Genomic DNA, 15336 nt, shown 5'->3' with positions numbered 1-15336 from the left:
CTCACTTTCAATAGGAATATTTCTGGAAATAATATAAATTTTAACAAAAAAGGATAACATTTTCATATAATTGTATATATATAAATTATTTAATATAATTTTTAGCTTAGTTAACTGGTAAAGTGAATTCTATGCTGATGGTAAGTAGCTTAATGAACCAGAATTTTTTAACCACAGCTAAAATACTGCATGGGTGTGGGAGTGTTCACTTTTTCTCCAGGGCTCCTCATCAGTTTTGAGCCATGAGACCTGTTTATTGAATTGAGGTGCAGTTGACTCTGCAGAGACATCTGGTCTTTGACCTTTCCGTTATGATTTCAAGATGTGAATTATTGTCACAACATACAATTTTTTTTGTAATGTGGGTCTTCATCCTCAGCATTTGAACTCATTCCACCATCACATTTCAGGAAGGCAAAAGAGTGTCAAGCTAAAAGAATGTTCAAACTCAACCAATCTAAACTGGCTTCAATAATATAGCCTAGAGGTTAAAGCTTTAATATTCTAATTCTAGCTTGCCAAGCTATTGAACTGACAGTCAGTGTTAAGCATTTTGATACTCATGTATTCTTATTAGCAATATGAAGTTCATCGTAAAAGCTTTAATAATTGCCTCCTTTAACTCTATGATCACAGAAAGCAATAGACTGCATCTTAAATGCCTATATCTAGAGTTTCCTTTTTTTCATTAATCAGAGCAAATTAATTCTACATAATGAAGATGTATTGTCTCGCCTTGCATGTATCTTAATTATCATTGAAAGTGCCATAGATGTATCCCTGTTCATTCAAGTTTAAATATGGAATCTGAGACATAGTGAAGTCTAAGAGACATGCTTTATGTTCCTACACTACCAAAATTTCACCCTTAAGGAGAATTTTATGTTGACATTTTCAGGGCTGGAACTGTGCTCACCAAGTACAGGAAAATCAAACACTGAATTTCTGGTTAAAAGAAATCAATACCTAGCAACCTCTATTCAAGTTTGAGCAGGCTTTTCTATTATTATGAAATTTCACTAAATTAATTTCTGTAAGAGATAAAGTTTGTTGAATTTGGATTTCTTTTTTTTCTATAAAATCTGAACTTAAAATGAATGGAAGTTGAGAAATTACATATCAATGTATACATGACACAAATACAGAATTCTGAAACTGACAAAAATATTAAACTACTCAAAATTCACTGTTAGTTGGGCTTTATTTTAATTTTATTTTTTTAATTTTATTTTTAACTTCCATTTGGTTTTTCATTGTTTTTAATTCCTTCAAGGAAATTTCTTATGTTTGATAGGGCAACAGGATTTCAGCCTAGGAAATTATATTTATTCAAGATTTGCAGTCTTAAAGAGGTGGGAATCTAGCCACAGAGAATCAACTCTTCTTTAACTGTGAAGTATAAATATTAATACAAAGTTCACATTTATTTAAAAAGACGGTACTTCAAGAGATCGCAGAAATAAGTTAGAGTTGAATTTATTATATGTCATTTCAAGAATGTGAATTTGTTCTGAGAACATGTTTATTAATTTGGGTAAAATACATTACTGCATCTAATCTACTTGTAATATTATAGTAGGAAAAACCAACACAAGGCGACAATTTTATTACTTTCAATAAAAGTAATTTATAGCTTATCTAAGGAAATGAAATACAAGGATGACCAAATGACATGATTTAGATCACATTTTAATCTGTTACTATTTTAAAAGGCAAGGAGAAAAGTCCTCCAAAGGAAACTTTCTGTCAAAATGGAATTTTGTTGTTAGTATTCACTCAGATAGACACTGCTTGTGTGACATCCCTTATTTTGAACTACAGTGTAATAGGTGACACTGTACTTTGATGATATCATAAAGAAAAAAGTCACTCAGAAGACTGATCAGAACATATACCTGCCTGGTTTAAAATGTAACAGACTCTGGGTTGTGTACTCTTCATATATGAATGTCAGAAATCACTTTTCCTGCTCTGTAAATTCTCCATTTATCAACAATAAAAGAGAACTAAGAGAATTAAGAATCTATGCTACATCAGTGGTCCTAACTCTGCAATTTCTGTACGTAATGTAATGACCATTTCCATGTCCATATAATATGAAATATCATACAACTTTATTATTCTCAGCATCTAGTATTTTGAAAGGGTTTCTTGAACTCATTAAATTCTGGAACATGACTCCTTTTCATATAACAAGGATGTATAATTGGAGTTGTAACACTATTCTAGTTTTTTTAATGGATGGATAGAAATATGAAAAAGTACTACAAGAAGGTATCTAGCTTAGCAAAAGCTTTATGGTGTTTCAGTGAAAGATGAAGATTTGTGTTTCTCAGCACTCAAGATCCAACAGCTAGCAAAACCTTTCACTTTATAACAAAGGAAAAGAAAAAGAATAAGCATGTGTAGTGGTTTGAACTAAGTTTTCCCCCTGAAGCTAAGAAAAAGTGGTGACCCCCAAGGGGTGGTAACCCCTGGAAGTTTTGTCCAATGGGCGCTCCTGCAAAATGTAAACATATCACAACCAAATGGAAGAGTTGTAGTTTGGTTGTTTTTTGTAGGGGAGGTGGCCATGTTGAGAGCCATGAGGAAGGGGCTTGGAGGCCCTTGGAGGGCTCTGCCCCCTCCCAGCCCCGGCTGGGGGTACTGCAGAGACTTGGAAGAGTGTTAGACTGAGCTAAGTGTCTGTAGTTATGCTGGGAGATGTTTTCTCCACCCTGGGCAGCGGCAGGAGTAGCAAAAGACCAACACTGACTGGAGAAATAATGGCACAGGGCCAGAAGAGATAAGATGAAGCAACAGAGACATGCAGCACACAGAGAGAACTCCTGGAAGGAGAGAGAGCCAAGAGAGAGCCAACAGCAGCAGATGAGAGCAGAACTAGCTCTACAGAGAGAGTTGGGGTAAGAACTGAACCAAAAGACCCCAAACTCCTTTGAGACCTCCAAGAAAGGAGGAGTAGATGGACTCCTATTTGAGAGGAGCCTTGGAGTATAGCAGCACTAGCGAGAGAGAGGAGCTAGGAAGCTCAAAGGCGTCCTGAAGCTGGACCGGGACGGAGAAGGAATGTGGGGGGAGTTGACCTTGGCGCCCCCGCTGCTGCTGCCAAGCCTGGTAGCCTGAGACGGAGTACAGGAGCTCTGGTAGAACTCTTTCAGCTGAATGCTGCCCAAGATGTTCTGACTCAGGGGTGAACCCCTGAGGAAGGGACTTTCATGAAGATGCCCCTACATTTCGTGATATGACGTGGTGACGAGAGCTTGTCCCTGCTACGCAGTCCACGGAAGAGAAGACCCTCGTTTTGGAGACGACGGGGGCCGAGGGGGCTTGGATACCCCCCTCGTGAGTGCTGGCAGAAATCCAGGAACAGCTGCTGCATGTATGAGATGAGGAGAACCTGTTGCCTTAGAAGATACTCCTGCTTAGAGACTGGAAGGAATCCGTCCTTCTTCCCTCCTGGACTTTTATTTGGAGGGGAGAAGAGATCTGATCCATTGTAAATACTTATGTCATGGTAGAGATAGTTGTGATCGTGTGTATAATGTATTATAGTATTTATTTGTACAGTCATTGTAATATATTCCCTTTCCTCCATTTGGAGTCTGGTGTGTTTTGTCTAGAAAAAAACCCATCTCACATTGGATTGAGATGTGACAGGGGGGCTAGGACTAGGGAATTAGATTTTGGGGCTATCTCAAACCATGACAGCATGGTATATTAAGGCTGAGAGCCTTGAGTCTGAAATGTGATTACAGTCATCGGACCTTCATTATTCAGAACTGTTCCAACACTTAGAAATATGTAACCGTCATTTCTGTTGTCTCTGCTCAGCAGCTAAAAGTAAAAATTAAAAATAATCTTATTTCAGATGCAAACTCCTAGCTAGAGTGTTATATGAGTTACTACAGTGCTGCTAATATTAGCGGAAGTTATGATGTAATTTATTAGAGCTTCATAAAAGTTGCTTATCAAAGGAACTTTGACAGGTCTCAGTGACCTCTTAAGTCTATTAGCATACCCTGCAGTCAAAAAAAGAAAAGCCTTTAGATTTTTGTCATACTAGTGTGGGTGGAGGGAGGGAATATTGTGAAAGAAGTCTGACAAGTAGTTGACAAATAGTTACTGAAATTTGAAAAGCTGACAATATCAAACATTCCTGAGTGACTCATGCTGTATTAAACTAACTACAATAATCACTCAGATTTCCAGATATATAGGAATCTAGGATTTCTGGAAAATAGACATGAAGCATGTATGAATCAACTGCTCTGTTCGTATGATATAAAGTTGATGTGTAAATACAGAACAAATTTGATGTCTCTGTGATTCAGGCTTCCTACATATGAGATCAATCATAGATTTACAGTTTCGGGAATTTTACAAGAGAGCTTGGAATACAAGTTTTGTGAGATAGACACTGGAGGATATTGTTATAGCAGTGAAGTTGGAAATGACAATTTAGCTGATCAAAGTAATAGATCTACACCAACTTACCACCTCACCACAACGTCCTCACAGCGCAGTCAACGACTGGAGGATTAAAAGTGTAAGACTCTTCAAGATTTCCCTGAAATAAAAAATCAGACATGTTTTATTTGTCTTTCTACAGCAACACCAGTAAATTCTGAAGGCTTCAAGAAATAGATAAATTAATACATTAGTGATAAATAACTTTGCAACAGATATCATTGAAGGGTAGCAAAAAAAAGTGGAATTTCTAGAGTAACTCTGATGTAAATGAGTATAAATCATAAATTGTCATATATAAAATTATTTATTTGTAATGAAATTATCTGTATTTGATTGAAGAGTTTATAAAAAAAATTGTGTTTCAAACACTTTGTCTTAATTATAAACACTTTTTTGCTATGTGACTGTGCTAGACAAATTCTTTTTCAATTTACTATTTACTTGCACAGGCAGTATGTTACCTGGTAAATTACCTCAGGTTTCTGGAAACAGAACTGTAACCTTGTCAATAGTAAAATTATCTCATCACATACCATAAAGTAGAATCAATCTCTAGCATATGAATGTCCATTCAGCTCACTAATTTAACTCCGTCTCGCTAAAAATCAGGCTTATGAGGTGGGCCTGTGCAAACCTCATAATATTCAACTAGGCCAAATGCAAGGTCCTGCACCTGGGTTGGGGAAATCCAAAGCACAAGTACAACCTGGGCAGAGAGTGGATTCAGAGGAGAAAGATTTGGAGGTGTTAGTTGATGAAAAGAAAAACACGATCCATTAATGTGCACTTGCAGTTCAGAAAGCCAACCACAGCTTGGGCTGCATCAAAAGGAGTGTGATTGTGGGAAGTGATTCCCCCCCTCTGCTCTGTTCTCATGAGACCCCCCATCTGAGGTACTGCATCCAGGTCTAGGGTCTCCAACACAAAAAAGATATGGACCTGTTGGAACAAGTCTAGAGGAGAGACATTAAGTTGAACACAGGGCTGGAACACCTCTCCTATGAAGATGAGCTGAGAGAGTTGGGGTTGCTCCGCCCAGAGAAGAGAAGGCTTGAGGGAGAATTTATAGCACCTTCCAGCATCCAAAGGGGGCTTACAAAAAGGCTGGAGAGGGGCTTTTGACATGTAATGATAGGACAAGGGAGAATGACTTTAAGATGAAGGAGTATAGGTTTACATTAGATATTAGGAAGGAACAGGTTGGCCAGAGAAGTTGTGGACTCCCAGTACCTGCAGGCTTTCAAGGCCAGGTTGGATGGGGCTCTGTACAACCTGGTATAGTGGAAAGAACTAGATGATCTTTAAGGTCCCTTCCAACTCTAACCATTCTACAACTCTTTAATTCTATGATCTTTCCTAGGAGTAAAGGCTCAGAAGGGTCATGCTGTTCAATCTGGAGAAGAGAAGGCATTGACATACATAAACAACTGAAGGGAAGATGCAAAGAAGATGGAGTCAGGCTCTTTTCTTTGATGTCCAATGACAGGACAAGAAGCAATGGGAACAAGGAAAAACAGAAAGGTCTGTATAAATATCAGAAAATGGCTTTCTTACTGTGAGGGTAACTGAATGCTGAAGCAGATTGCACAGAAATCGTTGTGGAATATTCATCTTGGAAATACTGAAAAGCCATCTGGACAGGGTCTTGGGCAGCCTGTTCTCTGTAGATCCGATTCAGTAGGGAGGTTGGCCCAAATCCAGCCTCAACCACTCTGTGATACTGTGATATTTTATTCATGGCACTTAAGAGTTTGCATTTTATTGACCCACCTGGGCAGACTGGGATTGATAGGCACCTTCTACCTTTTTATGTATCTCAATGGTGATGTTCAGAGTTCACAATATCCCTAAATGATTCAGGAAAGAATAAAATTAAATAGCAAAAAATAATGAATAGTGATCAAGGACGTTTCACCCTAAAAATGCTCTTCCCCTAAACTTTAGGAAAAAGTAGTCTATTTTTGTCATACTACAATAACAGTTTCAGTGACTTATTTTTTTTAATGCACTGCATATGCAACACAAAGTTGTTGAGCAAAGGCAAGTAGAGAACTTTTGTAAAAGTAAGAAATGTTAAGTAATATAAAATGCAATGGGAGCCTATTTGGAGCATTTATTTAATATGATCTCACAGTGCCTTCAAATGTGGTGCAGCATGCTTGTATGGATTGAGTTAGTTATTTTGAAGCATTTCAATATCTGTCTTATTTTCCACAGTCATACTGGAAGCAGAGTGATTACAAATATGCAAATAATAATGTTGTCGGTGCTGAAGGCTGAATGACAGGGTTCACATGACTACCTTGAATACACATTTTGTTACATTTTAACACTGCTGTGTTTATGGTAGAGATTTTTTAGGCTGACACTATGCACCAGTTAGCATTTCCTTTATATATGTAAAAGCATCAATTAATTTTTTTTTTAACTTAAGTTGCTTAATTAATTATCACATTGTAGGAATCCTGGTTAAACAATATGAACTCCTAAAATACATTCTGAAAACTGGCACACTACCCATGCTCCTTTTTCATAAACATGCAAATAAACATGCAAAAACATGCAAATAAACATGCAAAAATTCCCCTCTTTTATCAGTCCCCTTTGTTAATCCCCTATGTGTTTTAGCTGCTTGTATTGAATTTTTCTTGCTCTAAGTACACAGGCTTTTATCATTTGAAAATTATGAACCTGTCCAGGTTCATAAACTCACTGAAAGATTATTTTTATGTTCAGTATTTTCCTTTTCTGTTAATACTTCTAGTTTTCTTCAACTATTCTTAAAAAAAAAAAAAAGCAACAACCACAAAAAAACCACAAACAAAACAAAACAGTAATTCTAACCACAAAAAGTAAAAATAATGCCTAAAATGTATTCTTAACATTTTAACTTGCTAAGCACAAGAACAGTCCAGTTTAAATAGATTAGTTTATTGGTATTTTCTGGAAGAGCAATAAACACATTCTCTGTATATTTAAAAGAAAGAGGAAGAACCATTTCAAAGTCATGTAAGTGGGACAGAAGATCAGTGAGGCTAACTTTTTCCTATATTTGGGGGCATGCATGCCTTTCACCTCCATCTCCCCTTGCACTGTTTCTTTTCTATCTGCCATTCCATGACTCTTTTCTATTCTTTCTCGATTTCTTTTAATAATTTCACTGTTAGGGTTCATTCAATTTTCATCTCAGTATCATCAAGGATATCAGTATATCAGCATTGCTATGAATCTAAATCACAGATGCTAAAACCTTGAAAACTGACAAGATCAACAGCATATCTGAATATCCTATGTTAGCTCTGGAAACTCCTCTATTAGGTTTCCTAAACTTGCAGACACAGAGAAATGCCCACTACAAAGAGAATGGTACATTACATTGCTACAGATATCAAGAGAATGATATTGTTACACATCCCCAAAGGATCAACAGGTTTGTCCCTGCTTCAAAATAAAATAACTTATAAAACGACTTAAATTTTTCTTAAAAATATTCACCTTCCCCAAAAATCTGTTGTGTCTCCAGAACATTTATTCCTTACATCCAACTATAAATATATGAAAGCAGATGTCACAGCCTCCCAACCTTGTTTCTAAACCATTGTGTCACACAGTGTTAAAAGCTCTGGAGAGAAAGGACATGGTCTGTGCTGAGTGGCTGTCAGCAAACTTAGGAGGCAGACAGTTCTGTTAGATGCTGTGTGACCATGGCCAGGCCTCTCTCAGGTTTGTCACTGGTAAGTGGAGATGACAGTCTTCTGCTATGTCCCCGACATGCCATGGAAATGAATTCATTGAAGAATATTGTGAAAGCATGTGACTATATGTGAATGAATGTAACTCATTTAAATTTGACCTCATTAAGGCTAATTCTCTTGTGATTGTCCTTTAGTCTGCTTCATAATCACTCTTGTATTGAAATGATGAAAATAAGCATTCATTGTATTTTATGCCTGAAGTGGACAAGACTAACAGATACCTCAGAAAAGAGAGTATGTCTTTCTGTTGTGTTTTTGTGCCCTGTCCACTCTTGCTTCCCTGACAGAATCCATGAGTCTAAAGAATTTACCAATGATGCTTAAGAAACAACAGTCTCGTTTTCTGCAAGTTTACCTTTTTGATGACAGTGTGATAAATGGTACACCAGCACAGGGAAGGGGGCAAGCAGATGATTTGGGACTCTTTATGATAACTAGACTGTAGCTTTTTTTTTTTGAAGAAAAACCTCTCTCAGGTATTTAGACGTCACAGACAGGGACAGTCGAGGTCTCTTTAGCAACTAAAAAGCCTATTGGGACAAATGAGATTGTAGTCAAGCCTATTTTTTTCAAGGGAAACAGTGTGGTTTTATACATGGATATGGCACAGGTCCTACATGGATTAATGAACAAGAAAACACTTCTGTACTCTAGAAAAGAAAGAAACTAATACACTCAAAACAAAAAGTAGTGAGAAGAGAAGGAATTAAGTAACTGCCTTATAGTCAACTTTGTACCAACAACTGTCATGCTGGGATAGTCTAAATCTGAGTAATTTCATTTAGATGCTGGACACTGTTGCATCAACACAACACTGTCTATAACATTAGCTATATTCAGATTTAGATTATAAAAAGTATGTAGAAAACATCTAAAAATGAAAGCACTGAAAAAATAGAATATTGGTTTCATTATAAGCAAGGTAGTGGGGTGGAAGTTGAATCTTCTGCAGACTGGAAGTGCTTTGAATTAATTTCAGAGAGAAGGCTCAACACTTCTATCATTTTACAAAAAATTAATTAAAGGGATGAAAGACTGCATAAAACTTAGGCATATAACTAGACTTCTTTCATAGTAATTTATTTTTCCCCACAGATTTGGAAAACGTGATTTTTATTTAAAAAATTTATTTGACGAAGTGATTACACTGTCAAAAGTTGCTTTCTTATTAAGAGCAAATTTTCCTCTCCGATACAATAACTGCCATCAACAGCATCTGATAATCATTCTCAAGATGTGTAAGTACACAGTTTACTGGCATCTTTAGAAATATTATGAACTTCAAAGATGCAACATAAAGACTGTGAAAATGTGTATTTCTCAAATGAAGTTTAGAGTAAAATATTCCTTATCTAACCATTTACTTTTATTCAAGAAACATCTTCTTTGTCTCCAACAGCAACACACAAGGAGAAAAAATATCCATCCCTCAAATTAAAATATGTAAGTTTGAGCAATTATATAAAAATCAGGAATTTCATCATACAGCAAATCTGAGGCTTAATCTAGCTCAATCAGTTTCCTTAGAGAATGAAAATACAAATTTTTGCAAAAAGACTTGTTAAACCAGGGAAAAAGTATTTTGGTCAAAAGCAACCAGAGCGTATTCCCCATTTCTAGAGATAATGGGTAAGTAGATAATAATGTAGATGTGCAAGAAGGATATGGAAATAAGTTGATTAAGGATTTTATATATGATGTGTTTTATGAGAATGAAAGGTATTTTTTCCTTAAATGTTTTCTGAATCCCTAATTCATTATCAGTCCAGGCTATTCAAGGTCACCTGTGTATTAATTGCAGAAAGCTAGTAGCAGATGATAAAGCTAAGAGAGGCTTATTAAGACCTCTCACATGCCTAACCTGGTTTTCACCAACAGACTGAAACACAATCTCCCTCTTAGTGGTATGGTACAAGGAGGAAGCCTTCCAGGAACAACTTTACAGCCAAGTAAATCAGTGTTTCTCCTGTAAATTCATTCTCAGTAGCACTGTTATTAAGAGGTAGCGCAACAAAGAATAGTATCAAGAAACGTGGCATTGTCCCAGTGGGAATGTAGTAGCACAGGAAGCAAAATAGAGGGGTGTTAGGCTGCTATTTCGTAGAGATTTAAGTTCTAGTAAACAGGTCCCTGCAGATAGATAAAAGGAAAATGTGTTTAACCATTTTTCACCTATTAGAATAGTACTGGAGTTCTACCTTGCATTTGACAATTTCTATTCCAATGCTGCAACAAACTCAAGCCATAGAAAGAGCTCCTAAATCATAGGGAGAAGAAATTAGTAGGGTAGATAGTACTGATCTCTTCTATGAAAATAACTGTCAAAAACATTACTATAAATGCTAGCATTTGTTCTTCTTGAGACAGAAGTTCCTGGCAGACTTATCACAGCCTGAGGTAAAAGCAGCTGCCAGGGCTGACCCAGGATGTCAAAGATTTGGGCATCCCTTAAAGCCTGGCCAGATGCAGGACCCTTCCTCTGCCCAGGTCCACTGAGGCCCAGCCAAGCCCCTCCCCACCTCTGAGTGCTCCAGCCCACACCTGTCCTGCCTGCAAGGTCCAAAGTTCATGCAGGTAATCAGAAGGCTAAGCCATGGACTTTTAAGCAAGAAAGAAAGTTTATTTCGGGGACGTTTGCAGCTGTATGAGCTCACAGCTACGTGGCAAAAAACCACACACCACAGGGCCTCTTGGCCATACATATCAAAGGGCACTTAGACATTAGCAATCCTGCTTTCTGAGCCATTCTCCTTCCTTCCTCTATTTCCCTTCCCCCACTTGTAGGAAAGGAATGATTCTTTCTACACCTTGTCAGGTAAGAGAGTTGCCTCTTCGGTCTAGCAAGGAAGCAGCTCTAAGGGAAAGCCTTGGTAGTTGTTCTCACGCCTTCTCTCAACGTATGTTCCTTTAATCACAGTAGCTTTCTTGAGCAAAGAAAAATTTCTCAACCAGTTCACCTCGCCCACTGCTTGTGCGGGGTCCCTCCGCCCCCCACACTGCCCACGTTCCCTCATGGCACTTCTGCAGGACAGCCTGGCCTCACCTGCCAGGGGACTGCTCTGCCCAACAGGCACAGCTCTGCCCAACCCCATGTGTCTCCAACTCCCAGATTGTCCTCCTAGGGGTGTTACCACTCCCACAGCACCTTCCTAAGCCTAAAGCCACAGGTGGAGCTTGGCCCTAAGACCAAGCCATAGTGAAAGGCTCCACAGGTGTGCCAGAGGCTGCCCTGCAGCCTGGCCTGCCGGGTGCCGTGGGGCCAGGACTCACAGCAGTGCTAGAAGGCACAGTCAGACACCATGGGGCAAGGCCCCATGGCTGTGCCAATGTTTTCCCCATGATTCCCCTAAAGCCAGCCGCAGCAGGGACTAGCCAAGGGCTCTGCACACAGCTGCAGCTTGAGCTGGTTATTAGGCTTATTTTTCCTCCTGGTCCCTGTCACTAGGAATCTCTAGGCTGATCCTGCGCTCTCTTCCTCTTGCCTCTGTGCTTCACTTAATTCCATATAAGCCAACCCTGTCTTCTGTGACTTTGCTACAGGCCCCTGCTGCTGCCCAGGCTCCAGGTCCCACTCCAAAATGGAACAAATTGAAATTAAAAGTATTGTTCTTTCTTTGTTATGTGGAATAAGTATTTCCTCCCTGCCAAAAATTTTACTTGCTAGACACTTTGAAAAAAGTTGAATTTTCCAAGGTGTTAAAAGTTTTTCCTTCTGCAGGAAAAAATTAACCTGAATCTTTTTGTTTCAGGTATTTCTGGTATTTGGAAAAGTATCACATAGTAGTGGGGGAGGATTGTTATCAACCTGTCTCTTAATTATTCAGTTACCAAAGCATGATAGAATTAATTCCCATATGAACTCTATTTTTACACAAAGCCTCTACATTAATACACTGACTAGTCAGTAAACTTTCTATGGAGAAAACTGTTGACACACATTTTCCCAGACTACTAGGCACAGAAAAGCAAATCCAACTATTTTATGTGAACTAACGTCTTGTACCTTGGAGACAGCTGTGGTAGGGAAAATACTCTGTACTTACCTATAGTTAAAAGTTACTCTCTTATAAAACCCACAAATCTTCTTAGTATAATTAAGGATTTAGTAAATGAAGTGCATATATAAATTGCCTTCTGTTACTGCCCTACTTATTTTTTTCCCATTTAAAAATATTTTATTTCTATGGTCATTTTTATTTTCTATGGCTTCTTTTTTTTTAATTCTGCTCTCATATTGTTTTCTTTACATATCTAATGAATGCAAATAGCACTCAACAGCATTTGATATTTATGAAAATGGTATATTATCATGCAGAAATTGTTCATAATACCTATAAAATAATAAGGAAAATCTGCTGGAACGGGATCAACAAATATATCACCCAAATGCTACAAACCAGGTATTGGCAAACTGAAGCCACAAAAAGACAAAAGTAAATGGGGAAGGAGAGGAACCATAAAAAAAACCCTGGAAATTTTTCCATTTTTTCCCTCTGGTCATACATCAAGAATGAGTTATGAAATAGATACCAGAGCAGGACTGAAATAAATTTTCCCTTTTGAACTGTGATTCTACTTGTGTGTCAGTCTAGAACTATTGTCTAAATAAAACATCTGACACATTATGAAAAATGTGAAATTCATACATATTCAGAAAGTTGTGTTTTGTAGGAAAAAATCTTCATACCTATATACCTATTAAATGTATTACTGTTATACAGTGCAATTTTCAAAAATACAAATACATGAATGGAATTCTCCAGTGCAAAAACTCTTGATGAGTGTTTGCAAATTGAGATACCCACTTTAAGTCCTTTGAAATGATTGTGTAGTCCAGTACTGGCTGAGTGAAACCAAAGTTCCCAAGGACTGGCTTACAAAAAAAAGGCCAAAATATTATTTTACCTAGTCCTGTCACCTCACATAATCTCACAACTGTCTCTCTAACCCTGTCTGAATATAACATATTTCTACAGGCAATTGATACAGGTGATCTTAAACCACAGGTGGTAGCAAATATAGGTTAAAAGGAAAAGGGCCAGGAATCCTCCAAAGCTATCTGATGTGGCAAGAAAAGCACAGTTTTCTTCATAAAAATTAAAAATAAAAATATGAACTAAAGGAAACTAACAACTAAACAGTAATGTTCATGTTACAGAATTATAAAAGATTATTCTATGGTTACCAGTGTACCTTTCCACTAGTACATCCATTCTACATACAACATAGCTAAGAAACTGTCAGCAGCAATTTAAACCTCTTTCATAGTACTTTTATACAAATTCATGTTTTCTAATTAAGTCCTTTAATCAAATTTGATTAAAAAATGCAATATCTTTTTAGGCTAAACAAAAAACCCCAAAACAACAAAAATCTGCAGCAAATAAAATGCTTTGAAGTATTAACTGTTTTATTGAAATCTGGATTATAGTTGCATTGTTTAAAAGTAAGCACAATATCTCTTATCTCTCATATTTGTCACTAAAGAAACACAGAATCAGTTAGGATTCTCTCAGACTTCTATGTCATTAGCCAGTTTCAGCTTTACCTACAAGTCCTTTAAATATCAAATAACAAGGAAATTGATGGCAGTGGAAGCATTACATATATAATCCTCTGATTGCATATATAATCCTTTGATTATATATGTATGTTTGATCACGCTTCTTATGTATAACAATAATTTAATTGTAATCAGATACATCTGAATTCTAGAATGGCTTATTCATGTATTAAGGTATATTTAAACACAGAGTTCCATAGAAAAGGGATTATGATCAAGTTAAGTCTGTGCATAGCTGAATAAACTGTAGGATAGCACCCTAGGTAGCTGCTATTTCAGTAGTTTCACTGGTTTTTTTTCAGCAGAAGAAAAAAAGAGTGATCGTAACACATTTTTTTTTTAAGGCAGATTTAAAATAAAATCAATTTATTGCTTATAGGAAGTTGCAGCATACATTTGAGTTAATTGGCATATTTTTAAATGTCTATTTGTAAGTATGTCTTTAATGAAAAGACACTGTGATCTTCTGTGAATAGAGAAGAATGTCTGGGCAAGACTCTCCTTTAGGGAGACTGTGTGTACCCCATCCAATACCACTTACACCTCAAATGTGCCAAGTAAGAAGAATTACTAGGAATGACAGGTCCACTGCATGGAAATCCTTACAAATGTTAAGTAAATTCCACAGCAGTTTCAGGTTCTTGTAGCTGTAAAATTAAGCACTGCAGCCTATCACCTAAATGCAGATTTAATTACAATTTTGATCCACCTTCTTTTATCTGAATTGTCGATATGGCAAACTAATTGTGACACAAGAGTTAGATGCCTTATCTTGGCTCCTTTCATATGACTTAGTGATACCCATTGTGCTTGGTTGTTTTGAAAATTAAAACTGGTAAAGAATAGTCTGTGTAAGCAATTCAGCCATCAGCTGGGAAAAAAAAGTTTCTTAGCAGCAGTTTCTGCTTAAAATGATTACAAATATTTAGTCATAGTTGGGGTAGATGGAGAGCTACTGCCATCTGCTGGAAAGATTCCTTTCCTGATTTAACTTTAAAATAAAAGTAAAGTTTTGTTTTGTTTGTTTTGTTTTTTTAATGAGTAAAGTAATGAAAGATTAAAACTATTACCATTGCTGAAATTTAGGTGCTTAACATCTATGCAACCATCTAAATGCTCATTATTCTAATGGCATCAAGATTGTAAACTTATGAACACATGGACCTTAATCTCCTTTCAGTTCCATGTCTGAACAGGGGATTACATAACTAAACCATATTAATAAATATGAACTAGAGGGCATAAGTTCTTACAAAATGAGGAAAATAGAGGGTGAAAAAGCAGACAGAAATTAAAGAAAAAAAGGAGTCTGCAGAAAATCTTTCAATTTTATGGTATAAATTTCAGTACTACTGTTTCATTCATTAAGATACGTAAAAATATTATTTGAGGAAAAAAATTCAAATCCTTATGTTATTAATACATAGAAGGGATCTCCCAGCCAATATCCACCCTTCTGTAAGAGTAAGCACCTTCAGAAAAGAAGAAAAACAAGCAAACAAATAAAACCAAAACACACGCTAATTTTGTTCACCTGCCAGGAGACCT

The 15336-nt window shown here is 36.9% G+C and overlaps 1 protein-coding gene across 22 annotated transcripts in view; it reads right to left on the bottom strand.

Annotated features, from left to right (window-relative positions):
• The window catches only part of PTPRD (protein tyrosine phosphatase receptor type D), a 1149573-nt gene that overhangs the window by 896682 nt on the left and 237555 nt on the right, over positions 1-15336 (bottom strand). For all 22 annotated transcript variants that reach the window (XM_051768182.1, XM_051768181.1, XM_051768187.1 and 19 more), the window contains one exon: positions 4495-4567. The gene's annotated coding sequence lies outside the window, so the exon portion shown is untranslated. The remainder of the gene's footprint in view (positions 1-4494; positions 4568-15336) is intronic.

Source organism: Manacus candei, unplaced genomic scaffold (assembly GCF_025592945.1).
Source record: "Manacus candei isolate 608988 ecotype Guabito, Panama unplaced genomic scaffold, ASM2559294v1 h1tg000093l, whole genome shotgun sequence".
NCBI classification, from domain to species: domain Eukaryota; kingdom Metazoa; phylum Chordata; class Aves; order Passeriformes; family Pipridae; genus Manacus; species Manacus candei.
Note: the sequence above shows the minus strand (reverse complement) of the source record. Positions and strands in the feature narration are given on the sequence as shown.